Raw genomic sequence first — 23,421 nt, 5'->3', positions numbered from 1 at the left:
AAGAAACAACTCAATACTCTTAATCTCATTTTTGAACAAAGTTTGATGTTTAGATTAAGCAACTTCTGAGGTGGCACAGCTTGCTGATGGCGGGACTGTGGGTTAAACCCAGAGTGTCTGGGTCTCCAGACAACTCTTCACCCACAGGCTATTGCACCCTCCTGACCGTTTTCCCTGGGCTGGAATTTGTGAGAAGTATGGCAGAGCCCACTGAAGTCTCAAAGAGACAGCTCTGCAGGGTTTGGACCACCAGGGATAATGGAGGTGAGGGCATGTCTGGAATGATGAAGGGGACCCTCTAGGCAAATGCCCTTCAAGTGCACATGGTGAAGCCAGGGTGACAGGGATACTTGGTGAAGGTCCTCCTGAGATCAGTAAGCCTTTGGTTGGACAAGCAGAGTTGAGACACTGTTGTTCTTCTTCAAAGGCCTCCAGGGTCCAGGTAACCAGGATACATGTTTGGAAGCTCACAGATTACTTGTCCTCCAGGCTGCGAAGACACCACACCGGCCCTGCAGGAGCCCGGGCTGAGGCTAATCCTGGTGGGGAAGACTGGAACTGGGAAAAGCTCCACCAGGAACAGCATCCTGGGCCACAGGTGCTTCCTCTTCAGACACCCAGCTACTTTGGTGACCAGAACCTGGAAGGTGGGGAGTCGCATGTTGTCACAGGTGGCACATGGAAGTCTTGGACACACTGGACCTTTTCAGCTCTCTAGTCCCCAAGACAGACCTGGGGTGTGAGGAGCAGGCCAGCTGCTACTTGCTGTCTATACCTGAGTCCCAGGCGCTGTTCTGGTGACTCAGCTGGGCATGAGCGAGCTCAAGGTTCTGTTCAGGGACAGTGTGGTGGTGCGTAACATCCTGCTGTTTACACACAAGGGGGAACTGGGTCAGGACTCTTTGCAGGATTTCGTGTGCCACAGGGACAACCTTGTGCTGTGGGCTCTGGTGGCTGAGCTTGTGAGCCTTGGACAACTGAGAGGCAGGTAGAGACCTGGAGGCCCAGGTGCAGGAGCTGCCGGTGCTGGTGGAGCGCCTGGTGCTGGACCACTTGGGTGCCCCCTACTCCAAGGAGGTGTACTGACTGGTGCAGGCAGTGGCCTTCTGGAGCCCCAAGGAACAGCTGAGAAGGGTGGCAGAGAGGCTGGTGGGCTGCATGTTGAGGTGATGAGGTCTCTGGCTTCTGTGGTGGTAAAACTGTGCACAGCTGTGCTTCTGGGCTTCCTGGTCCTGGAATCCATAGGCCATAGGAGAGATCCATCCTGAGTGACAAAATATATGTAAGTAGGACTTGTAACCATCACCTGACAATCAAATTCTTCCCTAGTGTCTGTGCATCCGGGGCCCATAGGCTTTCCTTGTGTCCCTCACTGGCAGTAACGTACCAACCCAAAGACAAAAATCTTGCCCTCTCCCATCTCTCCCCAAACCTGCCCATGGGACCTGGCCCTCCCTGACCTCTTCTTACTGGAGCCCAAGAAGTATTGCTCTTGCCTGTTTTCTACTGATCTCAGGCTGTTGTCCCATATCCTGGAATCATCTCTTTTCCCCAGGGGTCCAAGGGACAGAGCCAACACAAAGCCTCAGTCCAGACCCATTTGTTTCAATTGAATCTGAATTGCATGAACAAATGCTTGGACATTCACTTTGTGTTAACAGAAATCAATATTTATTCATTCATCTGCTTTATATGACCATTGAACAAAGACACTGTTCTGTCATTCCTAACCCCTTTTTCAAAAACCATGCACCCAAGTGCAGAGACACCCCCACACACTCTCCCCCTCCACAGGTAAACATTGAAGTAAGTGCCCATAAGAAGATAAAACACTGAACTGCCCATATGTCTCAGGAATGGACCCCTCCTCCCTGGTCTCCATTCAGACCCCTTAGCAGTTTGAATGCAGAGGCTTCTACAAGTCCAAGAAAATTTTAACCAGAGACTTGAGTCTCTAGGAGCCATTGAGACCATGGTTCATCTGGCCACCCACACTTGCTCTGTCCTGAGCGCCTCCATCTTCACACACAAGCTCAAGCCCACCTCCAATACTGCTGGGTAATTTCAGATCACTTCCTCACAGTGTCCTCCACCCAGTGCTTTCACAGACAGAGATTCCCAGGTCACTGATGCCCTTACATCACTAAACAAACATGTAAAAATAGAAAATAATCTGCAACAGTTGAGTGAATATTGGAGCTAGAGGCCCACAAGTCCTGCTTGCAAACCATTGGGACCAAGAATGAAACCACCAGTGCCAAATGCAGAGGCTTGTTATTCCCTCTGCTGCCAAGGCATTGTGGATCAAGGCTTGTGCACAGATCCCAGCAGAAGCACTGGTAGGGAATATTGAGTTTTGTCTGGTCCACTTGTCAATATCCTTTTGCAAGAAAACTCTACAATTGTCACTTTGCTGAGGAAGGAGATGGTCACTGATGAAAATAAATGAGAAAAAAATAATAGCAAATGTCCAGTGTGATGGAATACTTGATTATTATTGCTGTTTGGTTGGGAGGAATGGAGCTCAGAGTGTCCGCAAGGAGCATTGATTGAGCTGGTGGAAATCTAGGAAGGGGCACCCAGGAGTTCCAGGTGACGTGCACACCCCACTATGGCTGTAATCCAGTCGACTAGGGAAGAGAGTATTTGTTTCTGTCTACACATCAATGAAAAGACAGAGATTGGCAGAGTAGACTGAAACTCATGACCCAACCATATGCTGCTTATAGAAAAGTCCATTTGAATATTATGCTAGAAACAGGCTGGAAATTAAAGGATGGAAAAGATGAGTGGTGCAAGTATTACTCATGTAAAAGGAAGAAGGAATGGCTGTACTGATAGCAAATAAATTAGATCTCAGAACGAAGAAAATTACCAAAAACAGAGAGAAACATTATAAAGTGATAAATAGGTAACTCCCCCAAGAAGACAGAGCAATCTTAAATGTATTTCCCCAAACAACAGAGATGTGAAATACATGAAGCAGAAACTGACAACTGAAAGGAGAAACGGACCAATCCACAATTATAGTTAGAAACTCCACCACCCCCTCAACAATTGACAGAACAGCTACATAAAACCAGAATTAGAAGAATTCCATAACATCCCCAATGAACAGATCTATTGATGTTTGTAAAAGTTGATATTTGCTGAGGACATGTTTTTTCAGGTGCACATGGAACATATACAGGTCATAATATCCTGATCCATAAAAAAAATCACAACATTAGAGAGAATTGAAATCATATGGAATATGTTCTCAGACCACAGTGGAATTGAGCTGGAACTCCATAATGGAAAGGTAGCAGAAATATCTTTTGCCCTGCCTTATCAACAACATCATGACATCTAAACCTTCATCAGAATCTGAGAGAAGACCCTGTTGATTGTCTTCCAAAGTCAAACTCTGTGTCTGAATAGGAAATTTTCTGTGTATGGAAGACACTCAGGACACTGTCACTGAAGTATCCCAGAGTAAGGGGTAGGAGGCCATTTCCCCCCTTTTTTGCTACTCATTGCTGAAGCAAATCCCCTTTGTAATTGGGAAGAGCAGATAATGTTCCCTACCCCACGCCTGTCCCCTGGTCCCAACACTCACTCACTCCTTTTCCACTAAGAGGACAGATGACCTTGCTCAAGAAGGGACAACTTCAGTCTCTTCTCACCCCTGGCCAGCCCTCACTCACCAGTTATGACATGCTAACTCTGTGAGCATAATCGGCCTGGTGTAATTTATCCTCTTCATACAAGTTCTGAGAGCAGCAGCCTGGTCAGGAGAAGATATCAGCCTGTCTGAGTTGAGAATAAGCCTCATAGAACACTGGATACATCAAAGGTCATATCTCTACAAGGCTGTGAACAGCCTCCTCCTCCATCCACTCACATTGGTTATGGGAGATCTTTAAACAGGAGAGACTATCTATTTCTTTCTCATTTTTCCCTAAAATATCTTTATTGATTTTAGAGAAGAAGGGAGAGGGAAAGAGAGATAGAAACATCAATGATGAGAGAGAATCATTGATTTGCTGCCTCCTGCATACCCCCTACGTGGCATCAAGCCCTCAACCCAGGCATGTGCCCTTGATCAGAATCAAACCTCGGAACCTTTATTCCGCAGGCGAAGAGTTTAAATGTAGCAGAATATTTTGCAAGCATTGCTCCAGGGACAATGAACTTCACAGGAACCCATCTCAACACCACAATTGTAGCCAACTGCCAAGAAGAAATCAATGTTTAATTGAACAAATAGTGTGCCAAAGCACTGGCTATGCCTCCCTTTGGAGAGGAGGAGCTTTGGATATGAATCGCCCCCTCTCTTTTACTTGCTAAAAAAAAAAACTACCTTATGATAACCACTTTTTGTTCTTAAATAGAATACCCCAAGCGTGAAAACTTTGAGTTCAGTAACATCATGAAACTTCAGCTACAAAAGTGTCTAGGGCCAGGACAGATTCAGAGATATATGGTAGAAGACTTGCTGCTGAGTTAACAATAGCTAGTACAGATGACAACAAAACAACGGTTTCCTGCTGTGGAGGACAAACACTCTTCTACTTGCAACAAATGAAGAAAATGCTATAGTGCAAGGACTAAAATGACCCCATTTATGATGAGTTTGGATTTGTAGCCAAACTCTTCAAAGCAACAATATGCTTGTTGCTTCTAGCTATGTGATCCTAAATTTAAGATAAAAAAAGGTATTGAGTGTTAAGAAAGAAACTTACTTCCAAAAGAGTAGCCTCTAATTTTACATACATTTCTTGGTGCCCAGGTGAGCAGGAGCTAAATGTAACTGTTACATGTGCCACCAAGCTATCTAATCAAACAAAAGAGAAACATGCAAATTGACCACACCTCTAGTATACCCCAACCCTCGCCCACCAGCCAATCAGAGTGACTATATGCAAATTAACCCAACCAATATGGCGGCCGGCAGCCATGGACTGGAGCATGCAGGAGGCTTGGCTGCCCAGGTGAAGGAGGAAGCCAAGCTTCCCACCAGCCCTGGCTGCTGTGGCCTCCACTAAAGGCAACAAAGTATCACCTATAGAAGATAAATAAATCCCAGATACCTGCTTCCAGCCAGCTTCCACTGGGAGCTTGGGTGGCTGGGGGCCTAGGCCAGCCTGCAAACAGCGATCAGCCCCTCACTCAGGCTGGCCACACCCTCATGGGGTGAGGGTACCCACTGGGGGACTTGGCAGCCTGTAAACAGCCATCAGCCACTCACCCAGGCTGGCCACACACTCATGGGGTGAGAGTCCACGCTGGGGGCCTTGGCTAGTCTGCAAACAGCCATCAGCCCCTCACCCAGGCTGGTCAGGCACCCCAGCAGGAACCCCCACCCTAAAGGGGCTGTGGCCAGTCTGAAAATGGCCCTCAGCCTCTCACCCAGGCTGGCCAGGTCCTCCAGTGGGAACCCCACCCTGATCCAGGACACCTTCAGGGCAAACCAGCTGGCCCCCACCCATGCACCAGACCTCTATCCTATATAATAAAAGGGTAATATGCAAATTGACCCTAACAGCAGAACGACTGGGAATGACTGGTCACTATGACACACACTGACCTCCAGAGGCAGACACTCAATGCAGGAGCTGCCTCCTGCCTCTCTCGCCTCCTCAGCATCACTAAGGATGTCTGACTGCAGCTTAGGCCTGGTCCCCTGGGGAGCGGGCCTAAGCCAGCAGGTGGACATCCCCTGAGGGGTCCCAGACTGTGAGAGGCACAGGCCAGGCTGAGGGATTCCCCCCAAGTGCACAAATTTTTGTGCACCAGGCTTCTAGTCTAATCTAATAAAAGAGAAACATGCAAATTGACTGCACCTCTGCTATGCCCCGATGCACGCCAACCAACCAATCACAGTGACTATATGCAAATTAACCCAACCAAGATGGTGGTCGGCTGCCATGGAGCTTGAGCAAGCAGGAGGCTTGGTTGCCCTGGGAATGGCGGAAGCCAGGCTTCCCACATGGCCTGGCCGGTTGTGGCCTCCGCTAAAGGCAACAAAGTTGCAATTATTGAAGATAAATATTTCCCAGATACCTGCTTCCAGCCAGCCTCCACTGGGAGCTTGGATGGCTGGAGGCTGTGGCCAGCCTGCAAACAGCCATCAGCCCCTCATCCAGCTTGGCCAGGCATCCAAGCAGGGACCCCCACACTGAAAGGGCTGTTGCCAGCCTGCAAACAGCCATCAGCCTCTCACCCAGGCTGGTCAGGCACCCTAGGGGGGACCCTCACCCTGAAGGGGGTGTGGCCAGTCTGAAAACGGCCCTCAGCCTCTCACCCAGGCTGGCCAGGTCCTCCAGCGGGAACCCCACCCTGATCCAGGACACCCTTCAGGGCAAACCAGCTGGCCCCCACCCATGCACCAGACTTCTATCCTATATAATAAAAGGGTAATATGCAAATTGATCCTAACAGCAGAATGACTGGGAATGACTGGTCACTATGACACACACTGATCACCAGGGGGCAGACACTCAATGCAGGAGCTGCCCCCTGGTGGTCCATGCGCTCTCACAGGGGGAGCTCTGCTCAGCCACAAGCCAGGCTGATGGCTGCTAGTACAGTGGTGGTGGTGGGAGCCTCTCCTGTCTCCTCAGCAGCGCTAAGGATGTCCGACTGCAGCTTAGGCCTGCTCCCCGCTGGCAAGTGAACCTCCCCTTAGGGCCAGAGGGATGTCTGACTGCCAGCTTAGGCCCAATTTCCCAGGGAGCGGGCCTAAGCCAGCAGGTGGACATCCCCCGAGGGGTCCCAGACTGTGAGAGGGCACAGGCCAGGCTGAGGGACCCCCCTGAATGTACAAATTTTTGTGCACTGGGCCTATATGGTGGCTTTTCCCTGCAGAAATTTTCTCATGGTATTTCCAATGGACTTGATCAGTTATCCTGTAGTTGTTGCTGAAGTGATGTAAGGAACCCATATTGGAACAACCTTTAGAACTCCAAAACTCTGAGCAACAAACAAGTCCCTGGTCTCAAGCTGCACCAGGAGCCACCCAGAGTGTGAAACCACAAGGGCAAAGTATAAGCCAATGTCAAATACAGCCACTTAGCAAACAAAGGACGTTGAGGCCAAGAGCTGCAAAATAGGAAGCACAGCACAAAACCGCTTTTCTAAGCCAACATCCTGAGACTGTGAGATAGAGAAAATCAAGAATGAAAAAGAAAGAGAAAGCAATCAGACAACTGAAATAACAGGCAGCAGCCAGCAAATAGATGGGAAAACCAGTTGGAGAAAATTCCAAAGAGACAGCCCTTTTCCTGCAGCTAGGAGATTTTACTTGAGTCTTTTACTCAAAGAAAACATATGGATACCAGAAATAAGCACAAACATGTCTTCTTTTAAATCTCATGGGGGTAACATAATTTTTTTTTATTCAAACTTGATATTTGTCTATAATGTATCCAATATTCAAATATGTAAGGAATATAAAAATTTGTTAAATTGACTTTTCTGGCCTTTCAATATAAAGTGGGGAAGAGGGAGAATAAGGTGTTTTTTGATTTGTTGTTTATTAAATGAAAGCTGGACAGTCTAAAAAAGACATGTCATTTTTATCCATTCAGGGACAGAATATCAAATACACAAATAAAAGCATCTTAAAAACTAGAGGGAGAGGCCTAACCGGTTTGGCTCAGTGGATAGAGCGTCGGCCTGCGGACTGAAGGTCCCAGATTTGATTCCGGTCAAGGGCATGTACCTTGGTTGTGGGCATATCCCCAGTAGGGGGTTGTGCAGGGGGCAGCTGATTGATGTTTCTCTCTCATCGATGTTTCTAACTCTCTAACCCTCTCCCTTCCTCTCTGTAAAAAAAATAAATAAAATATATTTTAAAAAATTAGAGGGAGAAAAGAGAGTTGTTAGTGAAGTGTCCAGCAAGAAACTCATATTGGAAGGACATTTAGAGCAAAGTGAAAAGAGTCATCAAAATGAGAGAGAAAGTCTGTGTGCTGATTCTTGTTCTCTGCAGCATCTCCAGAAAGGTTTATAAAACTAAAAAAGAAAGAAAGATATGGGTGAGTATGAATAGTATAAATACCAGGGTTTTTTTTTTTTTAAGAAACAGTAAAAGTGGTGCATTTGGGGCTTTCAGAGTCATAGGCTGAAGTAGAAACAGTGCACAGTGGCACAGGAATGAGGAAACAGGAGAGGCTGAGGTAAAGGAAGGGGAACTCTTAGAAACAGAAGGGAGGACTGTGAAGTCTTCCGTGCTGTGTAATGGTAGTTTGGACTAATTTCACCAAGTCATTAAGGAGTGGGGGACACTCATCTGACATACGACTGACAAATCGTATGTTGAGGACCTTGGACATATCAGATATCGGGATCCAATTCAATAAGTGAACTATATTATAAATCCCAGATATCTATACTTATATATGGTACATATTTCTCACATATGTACTTGTATTTATAAGTTGCCACATTCAATTTGCTATTATTTTGGTGAGGATTTTTATGTCTATATTCATAAAGAATATTGGTCTGTAGTGGTTTTTTTTTCTTGTAATATCTTTGAAGGATCCTGACCTCATGAAATGAATAGAGAAGTACTTCTTCCTCACCTGGTTTTTGAAAGTGTCTGCAATGTATTGCTGTTAATTCTTTAAATGTTTAATGAATTCTCCAGTGAAACCAGCTGGTACTGGGCTTTTCTTTTTGTAGGTTTTTATTTCAATTTAACCTCTTTCCTTTTATAGGTACATTCAGATTTCATTTTGGCTTGAGTCACTTTTCGTAGTTAGTATCCTTATAGGAATCTAAGGTGCAGCATAAAAAAGCAAAAGCAGCAAAGACAATTTGGTTTATTCCGCAGTTTGCTGACACCCTCCAGCTGCCTCACTGTCAGGACCCAGCTTAGCTTTTGAGCCAAAGCCATGCCCTTCCCAGGCCACGCTCAGCAGAGCTCCCAATGGAATTGAGCTGGAACTCCATAATGGAAGGTAACAGCAATATCTTCTGCACGGCCCTATCAGCAGCATCATGACTCCCTAAATGGTCATCAGAATCTGGGGAAAGACCTTGTAGATGTCCCTCCAAGGGATGGAATATAAGCGGTAAATGGTCATTTTCCCGTTTTTACTACCCATTGCTGAAGCAAATCTCCCTTGTTGAAAAGAGCGGATCATGTTCCCACCCCAAGTCCATCTCCTGGTCCCAACACTCACTCACCCCCTTTACACTAAGAGGACAGATGACCTTCCTCAAGAAGGGACTACTTTAGTCTGTGCTCAACCTTGGATAGTCCTTCCCCATCACTTATGGCATGCTAGCTCTGTGAGCATGATCAGCCTGGTGTAATTTAGCTCTTTATACAGGTTCTGAGAGCAGCAGCCTGGTCAGGGAAGGGATGTTCCCAGCTGAGTTGACAATCATCCTCACAGAACACTGTCAACACCACCACTGTGAACAGTCTCCTCCTCAGTCCACTCACAGTGGTTTCAGGAGATCTTTAAACTGGAGAGACTGCTGTCTATTTCTGACAAAGGAGGAAACAACAGCCTAGAAAGAGTAGATGGCACACACCAAGGCACACACTGCCCAGAGATCAGGAAGCAAATCTAAGTCTTAGAGTTCCTTTGTCCCTCAGGTAACTCTTCAGATAAGACTGTGGAAAATGTGGTAATGAAACCACAAGTCAGAGTTGGGTGGGGAGATATCTGAACTAGAAAACCCAGTTTCTCTTCCCTTGTCTGTGCTCAATTTAGGAAAAAAGGAAAATAAGTCCAGTATTGAGAGAGGAGTGTTGAAATCTCCAACTGTAAATGTGCATTTGACTATTTCTCCATTTGTTTTTGTCAGCATTTACTTCTTGAATTTTGAAGCTCTCTCTCTTTTTTTGAAGCTCAGTTACCTATGAAGTACATGAAAATTCAGTATTATTGTCTTATTGTTGAATTAACCTACTTATCATCATGAAATGTCCTTCCTTATCCAGGGTGTACATATGGTATCATTCTGAAGCCTGCTTTGTCTGATATTAATACAGACCCAGCAGGTTTCATGTGCCTAATCTGTGCATGGTGTATCCCTTTCATAGTATATCTTTTTGAATTCTTTCCTTTTAATCTGTCTATGCCCCTATATTTAAAGTGGGATTTCCTTTAGACAGCATTGAGTTGGATCTTGCTTTTTCAATTCCAATCTGACTGTCCAATTAGAGCATTGGGAAAATTTACATCTAATATGATTATTGATAAGGTTGTGTTTAAATTCATCCTCTTGGTGTTTGTTTCAGTTTGTCCCATCTATCCTTTTTTTTTTTTTTTGCTTTTTTCTGCTTTTTGTACATTTTTAAAATTCTGTTCTATTTCAACTATTGTTTTATTAGCTATACCTCATTTGATTTTTTTAGTGGTTGCTCCACAGTTTGCAGTATGCACCTTTAACTTATCATATTCTACTTTCAGCAAATATTATATCACATCACATATGCTGTAAGGTATCTTAACACTTTTGTCATTACTGTTATACATTACACATTTACAGAAAATATAAACTCAACCATATATTACTATATTGCTTTCAAGAATTAATTGGCTTTTGCAGACATTTTTAATTGATAAAAATATTTTTTACTGTATTCACCTATTCATGATTTTAGGTGGCTCAATCCTTTGTTGAGGTGCCAGTTGTCACCCATTTTCATTTTCCACACACCTGACCAATGTCCAAATCAGTCCTGAGCAGTCTGTTGTTCAGTGACTGGACATAGTATATATATAAACGAGCCTTAGCAAATTTTAAAAATGTTAAAAAAACACTAAATATCTCTTCTGACTACAATATTATTCAACTAGAGAAGTCACTAACAAGAGAAAAATGGAAAAACTCACAAAAACATGAAAATTAAACAATACACTCCTTAACAACCAATGGATTCAAGAAAGAAGTCATAAAGGAAATAAAAATATTTTGAAATAAACAAAAATGAAAACACACGGACAAAAACATGAAATTCAGCAGAAGCTATTCTAAGAGGAAGGTGTAATGATAGACGCAACATTAAGAAAGAAGAAAGATCTCAAATAAACAACATAACTTTAGGTCGAAAAATCAGAAGCAAAGAGAACAAACCAACCCAAAGTAAGCAGAGGAAGGAAACAGAGATAAGAAAAACAATAGAAAAGATTCATAAAAACAACAACAACAACCTAGGAGCTGAGTTTTTTAAAAAGTACAAACATTTAACTAGACTAAAATTTTCAAATAAAGAAGCCTCAAATAAATAAAATCATAAATGAAAAAGGAGACATTACAACTGATATAAAAAAATACAAAGGATCATAAGAGACTACTCTGAATAGTCATGTGCCAAGAAAAGTATAAACTAGAGAAAATGGATAAAATTCATAGAAGCATAAAACCTACCAAGACTGAATCATAAAGAAATGAAAAATATGAACAGGCAAGTAATGAGTAAGGAGATTGAAGCAGGAATAAAACATCTACCAACAAAGAAAAGCCCACAACAAAACAGTTTCACAAGTGAATTGTAGCAAGCATTTGAAGGACAATTATTACACATCCTTTGCAAACTCTCCCATAAAGGGCAGAGGAAGGCAAACTCCAAAACTCGTTTTATGAGGCCAGAATAACTCATATATTAAAAGCAGACAAGGGCACTACATGAGAAAAAATAGAAGAAACAAAGAACCACAGGCCAATCTCCCTGATAAATATAAACGCAAAATCCTCCACAAAAGATTAGCAAACAGAAATCAAGGGCACATTAAAAGGGATCATAGACTTTCATCAAGTGGGATTTCAATAAGGGTGGACTTCCTGTTATTAGAGCAAACGTGTACCATGCTATGGTGGATATCATTGTAAGTTAGAACAAGAATTTTAAGGTATGGGCAGCTCTTACTAAATGCATCTTGCTAAGTGTTTAAATGTAGCACAGTATTTTGTAGGCATAGCGGGAAGCAAGATGAGCTTGCCAGCAACCCAACCCAACCCCACAATTGTAGCCAACTGCAAAGAAGAATTCAATGGTTTTTTTAAAATTCTTTATTAGTTAAGGTATTACAAACGTGTCCTCATCCCCCTCATTAACCCCCATCCTCCCCCACCCCACACTCATGCTCTCATCCCCCTGTTGTCCATGTCCATTGATTTGGCTTATATGCGTGCATAAAAGTCCTTTGCTTGATCTCTTCCCCTTACCCCCTCCCTCCCCTACTGTCCTTCGGGGGGGTGATAGTCTGATCGCTGTTTCTCTGTCTTTGGATCAGTCCCTGTTCATCAGTCTATGTTGTTCTCTATAATCCACAAATGAGTGAGATCATGTGGTATTTATCTTTCTCTGACTGGCTTATTTCACTTAGCATAATGCTCTCCAGTTCCATCCATGCTGTTGCAAAAGGCAAGAGTTCCTTCTTTTTTACCGCAGCGTAGTATTCCATTGTGTAGATGTACCACAGTTTTTTAATCCACCCATCTGCTGATGGGCACTTAGGCTGTTTCCAAATCTTAGCTATGGTGAATTGTGAATTTATTTCCAAAACAGTGGACTCTAATTTTACATACTTTTCTTGGTGTCCAGATTGGATGAGCTCAATGTAACTGTTACAGGTGGTGCCAGAATATGTGTGAATAACAGGTACTAGGTTCTGCATTATGGTGGCTTTTTCCTGCAGAAATTTTCAGACAAAGTATTTCCAATGGACTTGGTCACTTATCCAGCAGTTGTTAGTGAAGTGCCCAGCGAGGAACCCATATTGGAACGACCTTTAGAACTCCAGCTCTGAGCAACAAACAAGTGCCTGGTCTCAAGCTGAACCAGAAGCCACCCAGAGTGTGAAACCATAAGAGCAAAGTACAAGCCAATGTCAAACCCAGTCACCTAGAAAACAAAGGACGAAGAGCCCAAAAGCTGCAAAACAGGAAGCACAGCACAAAACCGCTTTTCTCAGCCAACATCCTGAGACTGTGAGACAAAGAAATAAAATCAAGAATGAAAAAGAAAGAGAAAGCAATCAGACAACTGAAATAACAGGCAGCAGCCAGCAAACAGATGGGAAAACCAGTTGGAGAAAATTCAAAAGCAGACAGCCCTTTTCCTGCAGCTAGGTGATTTGAATGGAGTCTTTTAAAAGTCCAAGAAAACAAATGGTTACCTGATATAACCACACATATGTCTTCTTTTAAACGGGAAGGGAGTAACCTGAATGTTTTTTGGTCCACACTTGATATTTGTCTATAATTTATCCACTATTTTGTATATGGGGAAGATTTAAAAATGTTTGTTAAATTGACTGTTCCTGCTTTTCAATATAAAGTGGGGAGTAGAACGAGTAAGGCGTTTTGGTTTGTTGCTCTCTAAACCAAAGCTGGAGTGTCTAAAAGAGACGTATGACTTTTATCCACTAAGGGACAGAATCTCACATACACAAATAAAAGCATCTTAAAATTAGAGGGGAGAGCAAAGAGAAGAGAGTCATCATAATGACAATGTCTGTGCTGAATCTAGTACTCTGTAGCATTTCCAGTAAAGTTTCTAAAACTAAAAAAGAAATCGCTGAATATGAATAGTTCTGCAGAAATACTGGTGTTTTTTAATAAACAGTAAATATGGTGCCTTTGGGACTTTCAGAGTCACAGGTTGATGTAGAAACAGTGCACAATGTCTTAGGAATGAAGAAACAGGAGAGGCTGAGGAAATAGTAGGGGAACTCTTAGAAACAGGGGTGGACTTTGAAGTCTTCCATGGTGGGTAATGATAGTTTGGACCAATTTCACAAAGTCAAAAAGGAGTAGGGGACACTCAAGGACATACAACTGTCAAATCATATGTTGAGGGCCTTGAACATATCAGATATCTGGATGTCATTCAATAAGTAAACTATATTATAAATCCCAAATATCTATACTTATATACGGTACATACTTCTCACATATGTACTTGTATTTGTAAGTTGCCTCATTCAACTTGCCATTATTTTGGTGAGGATTTTTATGTCTATATTCATAAAGGATATTGGTCTGTAGGTTTTTTTCTTGTAATAGCTTTGAAGAATACTGACCGTGTGGAATGAATGATGAAGTACTTCCTCCTCTCCTGGTTTTTGAAAGTGTCTGCAATGGTAATTCTTTATTAGTGGTAATTCTTTAAATATTTAATGAATTCACTAGTGAAGCCATCTGGTACGGGGCTTTTCTTTGGTTGTAGGTTTTTATTTTAATTTAACCTATTTTAGATTTTATTTTGGTTTATGTCACCTTAAGTAGTTTGTGTCCTTCTAGGAATCTAATGTACAGCATAAAAAAGCAAGAGAAGAAAAGAAAAAATTAGTAGCAGTTAGCTGACAGATTCCAGCTGCCAGAACTCACCTGAGGTATACCTATGGAGGGCCAAAAAAAATCCCACTGTAGTAATAGAAAAGTGTGCAAACATTTCTATATAACAGAAGCAACCTGAATAGCTAAAAAACTATGAAAACTGTTTTTAAATTCAATGGTAATCAGTAAAATGGGTTTATAAATGGACTAAGACATCATTATGTATATCCTTAAGGTGGTAAAAAGATAAAGAGTGGAATATCACCAAGTGCAAGTGCAGATTTGGGGACTTCTCACACGTGGCTTGTGTCAATGAGAATTGGCATAGTGGTCTCAAGTCATATTGACAGTATCTAGTCAGATGAAAGCCATCCATCAATTGTTGCACAGAGATATGCAGTATGTGGGGATTATTTTTCAGGAAGCATATATTTTGGAACAACCTAAAAGTTTGTTAATAAATAATTGGATACAATTTTATACAAATAATTTCTTTTATGTAAAAGCTTAAAATACAAAACCAGTATTAGACATTACCTACAGATACATGTGTATGTAGAAGTGTAAATACACACATGAGATTATACATAAAAAGCTCAGAATATTGGTTGCCTCTGAAGGGCAGAGGGAGGGAGAAAAACATAAATGAAATTCATGTGTAATGTGTTAACTTTTTAATCAAATAGAATATCTGCAGGAAAAATGCCAAAGTACTTACATTTATTCATTGAAAACTGTGTTTTTTTTTTTCTCATAAGTTCACTTAAAAACTTGTTTCACAACTGCTTAATACTTAAAACTGAATAAATAAATATAACCTCATCTTAGGTATGTAACATCTTGTCCTTTCTAACACAAAAATGAGTGACGCAATATTATGCCTTATTTGAATGAGACATTTATGCCAATTCATGCCAATGGTTGTGCCAATTTCTGTTTAAATCTACTGGGACACAAAATGGTGATCACTGGGAGACAAGGACCTCAAAGCCAGCCAGGAAAAAACATTTGATTAAACACTGACCAGGAAGTGAGTTATTCTTAAATTTGTGCTCAGTGTTGATTCTTTCTCTTTGGATATGGCACCCCCTCCTCCCCACCCACTGCTCAGGGGGTTAACAACAAACTTTCTAGAACAGAGAAAAAAAATGACCTTGTTGTAAATGACATTGGCTTGTTTGAAGTAAAGAGAATTTCCATTGCCCAACACGCTTTGTGTCACATGGGTATCCAGTGGCCAAGAGGAAAAGTACAGTGCACCTTCCCTGGAGAAGGCTGGATCTGGGACACGAGTCCTTCAAGGGCTGACATGAGAGGGAGTACTGTATCCAGAAAGTTAGCTTACTAGGATTCCAAAACATAAAATAAGATAATGTTCTCCTCCTTATCCCATAAAGAATTCTTTTTTCACTTCATGCCATTTCCAGTTGGGGGGACATAAGCAATGGATTGGTTTTAAAATACTTCCTGCTTTCCTGTAAGTTGAGACAGAAGAAAAAAGGGACCAAGCACTGTGTTCACAGTGCATTGTGTTAGCATCACCAGGTTCGCTTAACGTTATGTATAGACTTTTGAGGGCATAATTTGAGTTAGGAAACTAGCAATGGAAATGGTCCCTCGATGGAGAATTATTCTTAGGAGTCTGAACTGGAAGTGACTTCAGGCCTTACCAGCTCCATGTGGACACTTACTTTTTATTCTTTTCCTGTTATTATCCTGGAAGAAGATGGAAGTACCTCTGAAGAGGAGATATGGAGCTAAGCTGAAGGTAAGAAAGCCTGCAAGAGGCACCGTTTCCTCACCTCAAACACAGTGACGGAAACCCAGTGTTTTAAACTGAAGAAGAAAAAGTCAGCGCTCATATCTTCTTTACCTTCCCCACCACCTTCACCCCCACCTCCACCTGACACCTTCAGTACAATGCTCTCCATGCACATGAGGTGTGGGAAATGTGGAAATGAAACTTCAAGTCAGAAGTTGCAGGGTTTTGAAATTAATTGTGAATAAATTTTCTCATTCCTTGTCCACTTTGAGCAGAAAATGAAAATATCTCCCAGAAAGGTTTACTAATCATGCAGACTATAAAAGATCTCAGAACACTGCAGAAATGAAGAACAAATGCAGAGTAGAAGAAACACAATAACATATTTTAGGAGACTGCAATTAACTTGGAATCCATTTGAGCTCATAGAACTCTTGAACTCGACGGGTTATCACCCTGGAAGATTTTAGCCATTAGCTCAGCATCACCCTCTCCAACACCACTTTTGTTAACTTCCTGTAATCGATCAGCCAAGTAGGAGATGTTTCCATCACATATACTACTAATGGTCTTAAATTCCATCCTCTTCAGCCACCCATTCTGAGTCATCTCTCAGGCTTTGCCTTTGACAGTAACTATGACCCTTCTGTTGTCTCATTTGCAAGGAGAGAATTCCCCCCAAAGAACAGAGACCCGGGGACCTCAGCTGGTCCTTGGTGGAAGATCACAGCTGACACTTCCTTTTCTTCCAAGGTTTAGGCGAATATGTTGAGCACTTCTACACAAGTGTTCCTGGTTATTTGTGAGTGAAAAAGGTGGTAATATTTTCCCATGTGTGACTTCTCATTCTTTGCATCCTTCCAAACTCACGTTTATTAACATGAAACTGGGCCAGGCACCATCCCTGGAGAAACACAGGGACTATTTTCTTTCAGAAAACTATCTTCCTTGGTCTTGATGAAGGACTTGGAGCAACCTCCTCAGTGTAACAGTTCTTACTGTTGGCTGTGGGTCCAATGTGAGCTTCCTATGTAGACTTCCTATGACCTGGGAACCTCCTAAAGTTGTTGGAAACTTTTGTATGTATTTAGATATGACAGTTTCCTGGGAGGGAGATTCACAGCTTTAATGAGATACCATGAGTGTCCATGATTGAAAAATCGGAAGCAACACTAGCTTAATAAGACACAGTTTTTCTTATTCAGGAAATGTAGAAGATAACCAGTTTGCATCACCTTCCTCACTGAGGCTCATCCTCGTGGGCAAATCTGGTTGTGTAATAAATGCAACTGGAAACAGCATACTCTGTCAACCTGTGTTGGAGTCCAGGCTTGGCCCAGGCTATGGCCAGGATGTGCCAGTTGGCCACAGGAACCTGGAATGGAAGGAACATCCTAGTGGTTGACATGCCCTCCATCTTTGACCCAAGGCCTCCATCTTTGGACCAAGAGATGTACAAGCACATCGGGGACTGTTGCCTGCTCCCAGCCCCAGGGCCCCATGTACTTCTGCTGGTGACACAGCTGGGGCACTTCACTGCCCGGGACACATTGGCAGTGAGTCGGGTGAAGGAGGTCTTTGGGCAGGAGCCATGAGACACGTGGTGGTCCTCTTCACCCACAAGGAGGACTTAGGGGACATGTCCTTGGATGAGTATGTAGCCAAAACGTACAACCACAGTCTGCAGATCCTGGTCCAGGAGTGTGGGAAGAGGTACTGTGGTCTCAACAACCAGGCCACAGGGGAGGTGCAGAGGGAGCAGCTGGAGAAGGCGATGGCTGTGGTTGCAAACTTGGAGAGGGATAACCAACGTAATTACTACACAAATGACCTCTTCTGCAATGCACAGGTGCCCCAGGGCGGGGGGACGGAACCCTAGTAGAAGAGCACAGGTGCTACTTGGCCACAGTTCAAGTGCACATTGAAGAGAAAAAGCAAGACCTGAAGGAGACTGGGAGTCACTGGGCATACAAGGCGGTGCACACAGTCAAAAAGTGTATTTTGCCTAATATAAGTGTGCTATTTTCACTTTTTTCTTTTTTCATTTTCATTTCATGAAATATGTTTTCCATCCCTTTACTTTCAGTCTCTGTGTGTCTTTCATTCAGTTGGGAGTGTCTTGTATACAGCATATATATCTGTCTTGTTTTCTCATCTATTCAGTTCCCCTATGCCCTTTGATTGGAGCCTTTCATCCATTTATATTTAAATTGATTATTGATAAGTATGTATTTATTGACACTTTTTAAATTTAAACCTCTGTCCTTTTTATTTTTAATTGTTACTTCTTCTTAGGAAAGTTCCTTAAATTTTTCTTGTAGTACTAGTTTAGTGCTGATGAACTCCTTGAGCTTTTTCTTTCCTGGGTAGCCTTGTATCTCTATTTCAATTTTAAATGATAACCTTTGCAGGTAGAGTAATCATGCTTGTAGGTCCTTACTTTTCATGAAGTTGCATATTTCATACCAATCTTTCCCAGTCTTGAAAGTTTCTATTGAGAAATTAACTGGCAGTGTTATGGGAGCTCCCTTATAGGCCTTTCTGTTGCCATTTTTAAGATTCACTCTTTGTTTCTACGCTTTGCCATTTAAATGATGATGGACAGTGGTGTGTGCCATTTGGGGTTCATCTTGTCATGGACTCTCTGTAAGTCCTGGACTTGTGTGTCTCTTTTTCTTCACCAAGAGAAAAGTTTTCAGTCATTATTTCTAGAAATAGGTTATCAATCTCTTGCTCCCTCTTTTCTTCTTCTGGTATCCCTGTGATGGGAATGTTTTTATGCTTCATATTGTTCCAGAAACACCTAAAATTGTTCTCACTTTTAAAAATTATTTTTTCTTTTTGCTGCTATGAGTGGATGATTTCCACTACCTTGTCTTCTAAATCTCTGATTTGATTATTTGCTCCACCAAATCTCCTGTTGATTCATTCTAGTGTATTCTTCATTATAAATATTGTATTCTTCATTTCTGACTGGTTCTTCTTTATGGTTTCTACCAGTATGTCCTTTTTTATGCTTGCTATCTCTCTGTTGAAGTTCTCACTAAGTTCCTTGATTATTCTTATAACCGCTTTTTTGAACTTCCTATCAGTTAGATGGCTTGCCTCCATTTCATTTACTCCTTTTTCTGGTGATTTCTCCTGTTCTTTTGTTTGGAGCTTGTTTCTTGGTCTCCCCAGTGTGGCTGCCTCTTTATATTTGTGCCTGTGTATTAGGCAGATCTTCAATGTCTCCAGTCTTGGTATGCTGACCTTACATATTAGGTCAGCATACCTCTGTGGTTCAGTGGCACAGTCTCCCTGATCACTTAAGCTAGATGTCCCCAGAATGTTCCATGTGTGGAATATGTGAGCCATCCTATTGTAGTTGAGTCTTGACTGATGTTGTCCCATCCATGGGTGGAGTTGACCCTCATGCTAGCTGATTATGAGAATAAACATCAACCACAGTGTACAAGCTGCTATGAGGGGTCTGACCCAATAAAGCAGAATTTCTCCCATCAGGGTCTGGTGCCTACCAACATCTCCATCTGGGTGTATTGCTTATGGGCTCATTGGGTCATACTCTGATATGTTCTAAATCTCACAACCAGGTGTGTTAGCTCTCAGACTTATTGCGGGGGGCACTTTAGTATAGGCCAATGTCATGACCTGGCTGTGACCAATCCTGGGCTACCTGTTTGGAACTACAAAACAAACTAGTTTTTTACTGGCTCTACTTGGCCTGAGTATGTGTGGAAGGGGCCAAGTTGTTCACAAATGATGGAATTCACAAGCAGCAAGTCTGGGCGAAAGTCAACAAAAGGCAGAAATTTGTTTTAGATAGTAAGGTGGTCCTGTCTCTTACATGAACAAGTTTGTGCAGCTTCTCCCCTAACGTCCTCTTTCCTCCTCTTCCTCAATATCCTCAGCTTAGCATTGACTTCACATTTACAGAAGGGAGCAGGACTCAAATTTTCAAATTAAAGGAAGATGGGTGTTTGTGTGTATGTTGTGGGGAGATGCAGGGAAATGTGGGGTTTGGTGTTGAGAGGAATTGTGAGAGGAATTGTCCCCTGTATCTATTTTTAAAAACATCCTGCAAATTTTCTCTCAGTATGGACTTAAAAAATTACATATATATAGGGTGTCCCAAAATTCACACAAGATTTGCCATTGAATTGAATGGAAAATCTTGAGTGAATTTTGGAAATATATATATATATATATATATATATATATATATATATATACACACACACACACACACACACACTAGAGGTCCAGTGCACAAAAATGTGTGCACTCGGGGGAGTCCCTCAGCCTGGTCTGTGCCCTCTCACAGTCTGAGACCCCTCAGGGGATGACCACCTGCTGGCATAGGCCCGTTCCTCGGGGGATTGGGCCTAAGTTGGCAGTTAGACATCTGGAAGCCCGGGAGCCCTCTTGGGATGTCCACTTGCCAGCAGGGAGCAGACCTAAGCTGCAGTCAGACATCCTTAGCACTGCTGAGGAGGCGGGAGAGGCTCCCACCACCACCGCTGTACTAGCAGCTGGCAGCCTGGCCTGTGGCTGAGCAGAGCTCCCCTTGTGGGAGCGCACTGACCACCAGGGGGCAGCTCCTGCATTGAGTGTTTGCCCCCTGGTGGTCAGTGTGTGTCATAGTGACCAGTCATTCCCAGTAATTCTGCTGTTAGGGTCAATTTGCATATTACCCTTTTATTATATAGGATAGAGGCCTGGTGCATAGGTGGGGGCCAGCTGGTTTGCCCTGAAGGGTGTCCCGGATCAGTGTAGGGGTCCCGCTGGAGTGCCTGGCCAGCTTGGGTGAGGGGCTCAGGAATGTTTTCAGGCTGGCCACACCCACTTCAGAGTGAGGGATCTTGCTGGGGTGCCTGGCAAGCCTGGGTGAGTGGCTGATGGCTGTTTGCAGGCTGGCCACTGTCCCCAGCCACTCAAGCTCCCAGTGAAGGCTGGCTGGAAGCAGGTATCTGGGATTTATTTATCTTCTATAATTGAAACTTTGTTGCCTCAGAGCTAAAGCCGGCTCTCAGCTCCATTGAAAGCCATAGAAGGTAAATAAATCCCAGAATAAAAAAAAAAAGAAAAGAAGGGGAGGTTGGGAGCTTCACTCACCCACCAGCCTGAAAACGGCCCTCAGCCCCTTATCCAGACTCGCCAGGCACCCCAGTGGGCACTCCCACTCTAAAGGGGGTGCAGGAAGCCTAAAAACAGCCATCATCCCCTCATCCAGGCTGGCCAGGCACCCCAGTGGGGACCCCAACCCTAAAGGGGGTGTTGCCAGCCTGAAAACAGCCCTCAGCCCCTCACCCAGACTGGCCAGGCACCCCAGTGGGGACCGCCCCCAGAAGCCTCAGCAGCCAGTCTTGCCTTGCGGCCTGGGAACTGCCCATCAGCAGGTCCGAGCTGCAAGGCAAGGCCTGCCCCCAGAAGCCCCAGCAGCGGGTCTGGGCTTGCGCCTTGGAACCGCCCAACAGCAGGTCTGGTATGCAAGGCAAGGCCTGCCCCCAGCAGCAGGTCTTGCCTTGAGGCCCCAGAACCGCCCATCAGCGGGTCCAGGCTGCAAGGCAAGGCCCGCCCCCAGCAACAGGTCTTGCCTTGGGCCCTGGGATCTGCCCATCAGTGGGTCCAGGCTGCAAGGCAAGGCCTTCCCCCAGAAGCCCCAGCTACTTTAAAAATAGAAGGATCTCCTTTTGAACCAATCTATTTAGATTCATGATTAGTAAAACAGTATGGAACTAATGAAATACAGTGATAGGAATTAGGAAGCATGACATTGATGGTTCTGGGCATGTGAAGGGTGAGGGACAGAAGGGCACACACAGTCTTCCCTTCAGTTCTGCTGGAGAGATGAGCTCTGAGGGCCGAAGCTGCTCCATGCCCAGAGGAGTTGGGTGTGGTCAGTGGCTCTGTTTCAGAACTTCTTGCCAAGCAGAGACCTTACCCGACCCACAGGAACCTTTTTACTCTAGAAAACAGAAACAGCCAGTTCCCAATGTGCCTGGGAAAACCAGTGTACCCTCCTGTGCACGGTGTCCTGATGGAGTGATGGGGAAAACCAGTGTACCCTCCTGTGCATGGTGTCCTGATAGAGTGACGGGGGAGGTGGGCGAGGGGAGCAGTGCAGAGTTGTTAGGCAGCTGGAGTGGGAGTGGAAATGCCATGAAATGTCCACAGTCCTGGCTGTGCCCATGGCCTGGGCGGCTCCTCCAGGCCCTGGCTGAGGGATTAGGGCTGATTCTCTCAGGAAGGGAATATTCCATGGGTGAAAGATTTACAGGCTCAGGGTGGGCCGTGTGTTAGTTTGGGACAAATCCCTCAGCATTCCTGCTACCAAGCCCTCAAAGGAATGAGGCAGAGGCACCCCTTACCCCCAAGACCCCTTCGTGGACATTTTAGCATCTACGTGATTTTTAATCCCTTCAGGAAGACGTTCTATCCTGCAGTCCCATCCCACCCCACTGTTGCTGTTTGTCTGCCAGCTGCGTCGAGCATCAAGGGGAAAGGGGGTTAATACTCACTGAAAGACTACTGATCCTACCGGGAAACCAACCTATTTACTGTACAGTTGTAAATACCATACCTTTTATATTCTGTATATTGGCTTCTTTTAAATAAATTGAAATGCCTTAGAAAAAAATAAAAAAAAATGGCAATGCAGGGCGGGACCCAGAAGACCCAGAACCCGCCTGATATAGTAGTAACTCTATCAGTAAGCACTCTGAAAGTCATTGGCATAAATGCACCAATTAAAGGACAGATTATGAGGGTGAATCAAAAACAAAACCCACTTTCAATATAAAGACAAGTATAGATTAAAAGTAAATGAATTAAGCTGCAGCCTGTTTTGCTCAGTGGATAGAGCATTAGCCCGTGGACTGAAGGGTCCCAGGTTTGATTCCAGTCAAGGGCATGTACCTCAGTTACTGGCTTGATCCCCAGTTTCTATCAGAGCATGTGCGGGAGGCAACCAATCAATGTGTCTCTCCCTTTCCCTTCACTCTCTCTAAAATTCAATGGAAAAATATCCTTGGGTGAAGATTAACAAAGACAAAGTAAATGGATTAAGTAACATTAAAGAGATTATAAGAAAAATATATTCCAAATTCTGTTAGTTGTATAATGGTTATGTTTAAATTATTAACACCTAAGAAACTGGGTGAAGGGTACATATAATATGCTGTAGTATTTTATAGTTTTTTTTACAAGTATGAAATTATTTCAAATTAAAATATTAAAAAAATAAAAATTAATAAAATATTAATTGAAATGTATCTGCATTACATGAAAAATCTCCTAATTGCTTCTAGCATAATTTATTAAATTGCGCTAAAATTTACAAGGGTTCAATTAAAAAATATCTTAATTCT

At 43.3% G+C, this 23,421-nt stretch overlaps 2 pseudogenes; both read left to right on the top strand.

Annotated features, from left to right (window-relative positions):
* Window positions 1-455: 455 nt before the first annotated feature.
* LOC139016689 (GTPase IMAP family member 1 pseudogene) lies at window positions 456-1,170 on the top strand (annotated as a pseudogene).
* Window positions 1,171-8,941: 7,771 nt separating this feature from the next.
* On the top strand, window positions 8,942-21,580 carry LOC139016686 (GTPase IMAP family member 5-like; annotated as a pseudogene).
* The last annotated feature ends 1,841 nt before the right edge of the window (window positions 21,581-23,421 follow it).

Source organism: Myotis yumanensis, unplaced genomic scaffold (assembly GCF_028538775.1).
Source record: "Myotis yumanensis isolate MYYU_CA2020_CCGP unplaced genomic scaffold, mMyoYum1.0.hap1 SCAF_9, whole genome shotgun sequence".
In the NCBI taxonomy this organism is placed as follows: domain Eukaryota; kingdom Metazoa; phylum Chordata; class Mammalia; order Chiroptera; family Vespertilionidae; genus Myotis; species Myotis yumanensis.
This window is presented reverse-complemented; position numbering and strand designations above follow the sequence as displayed.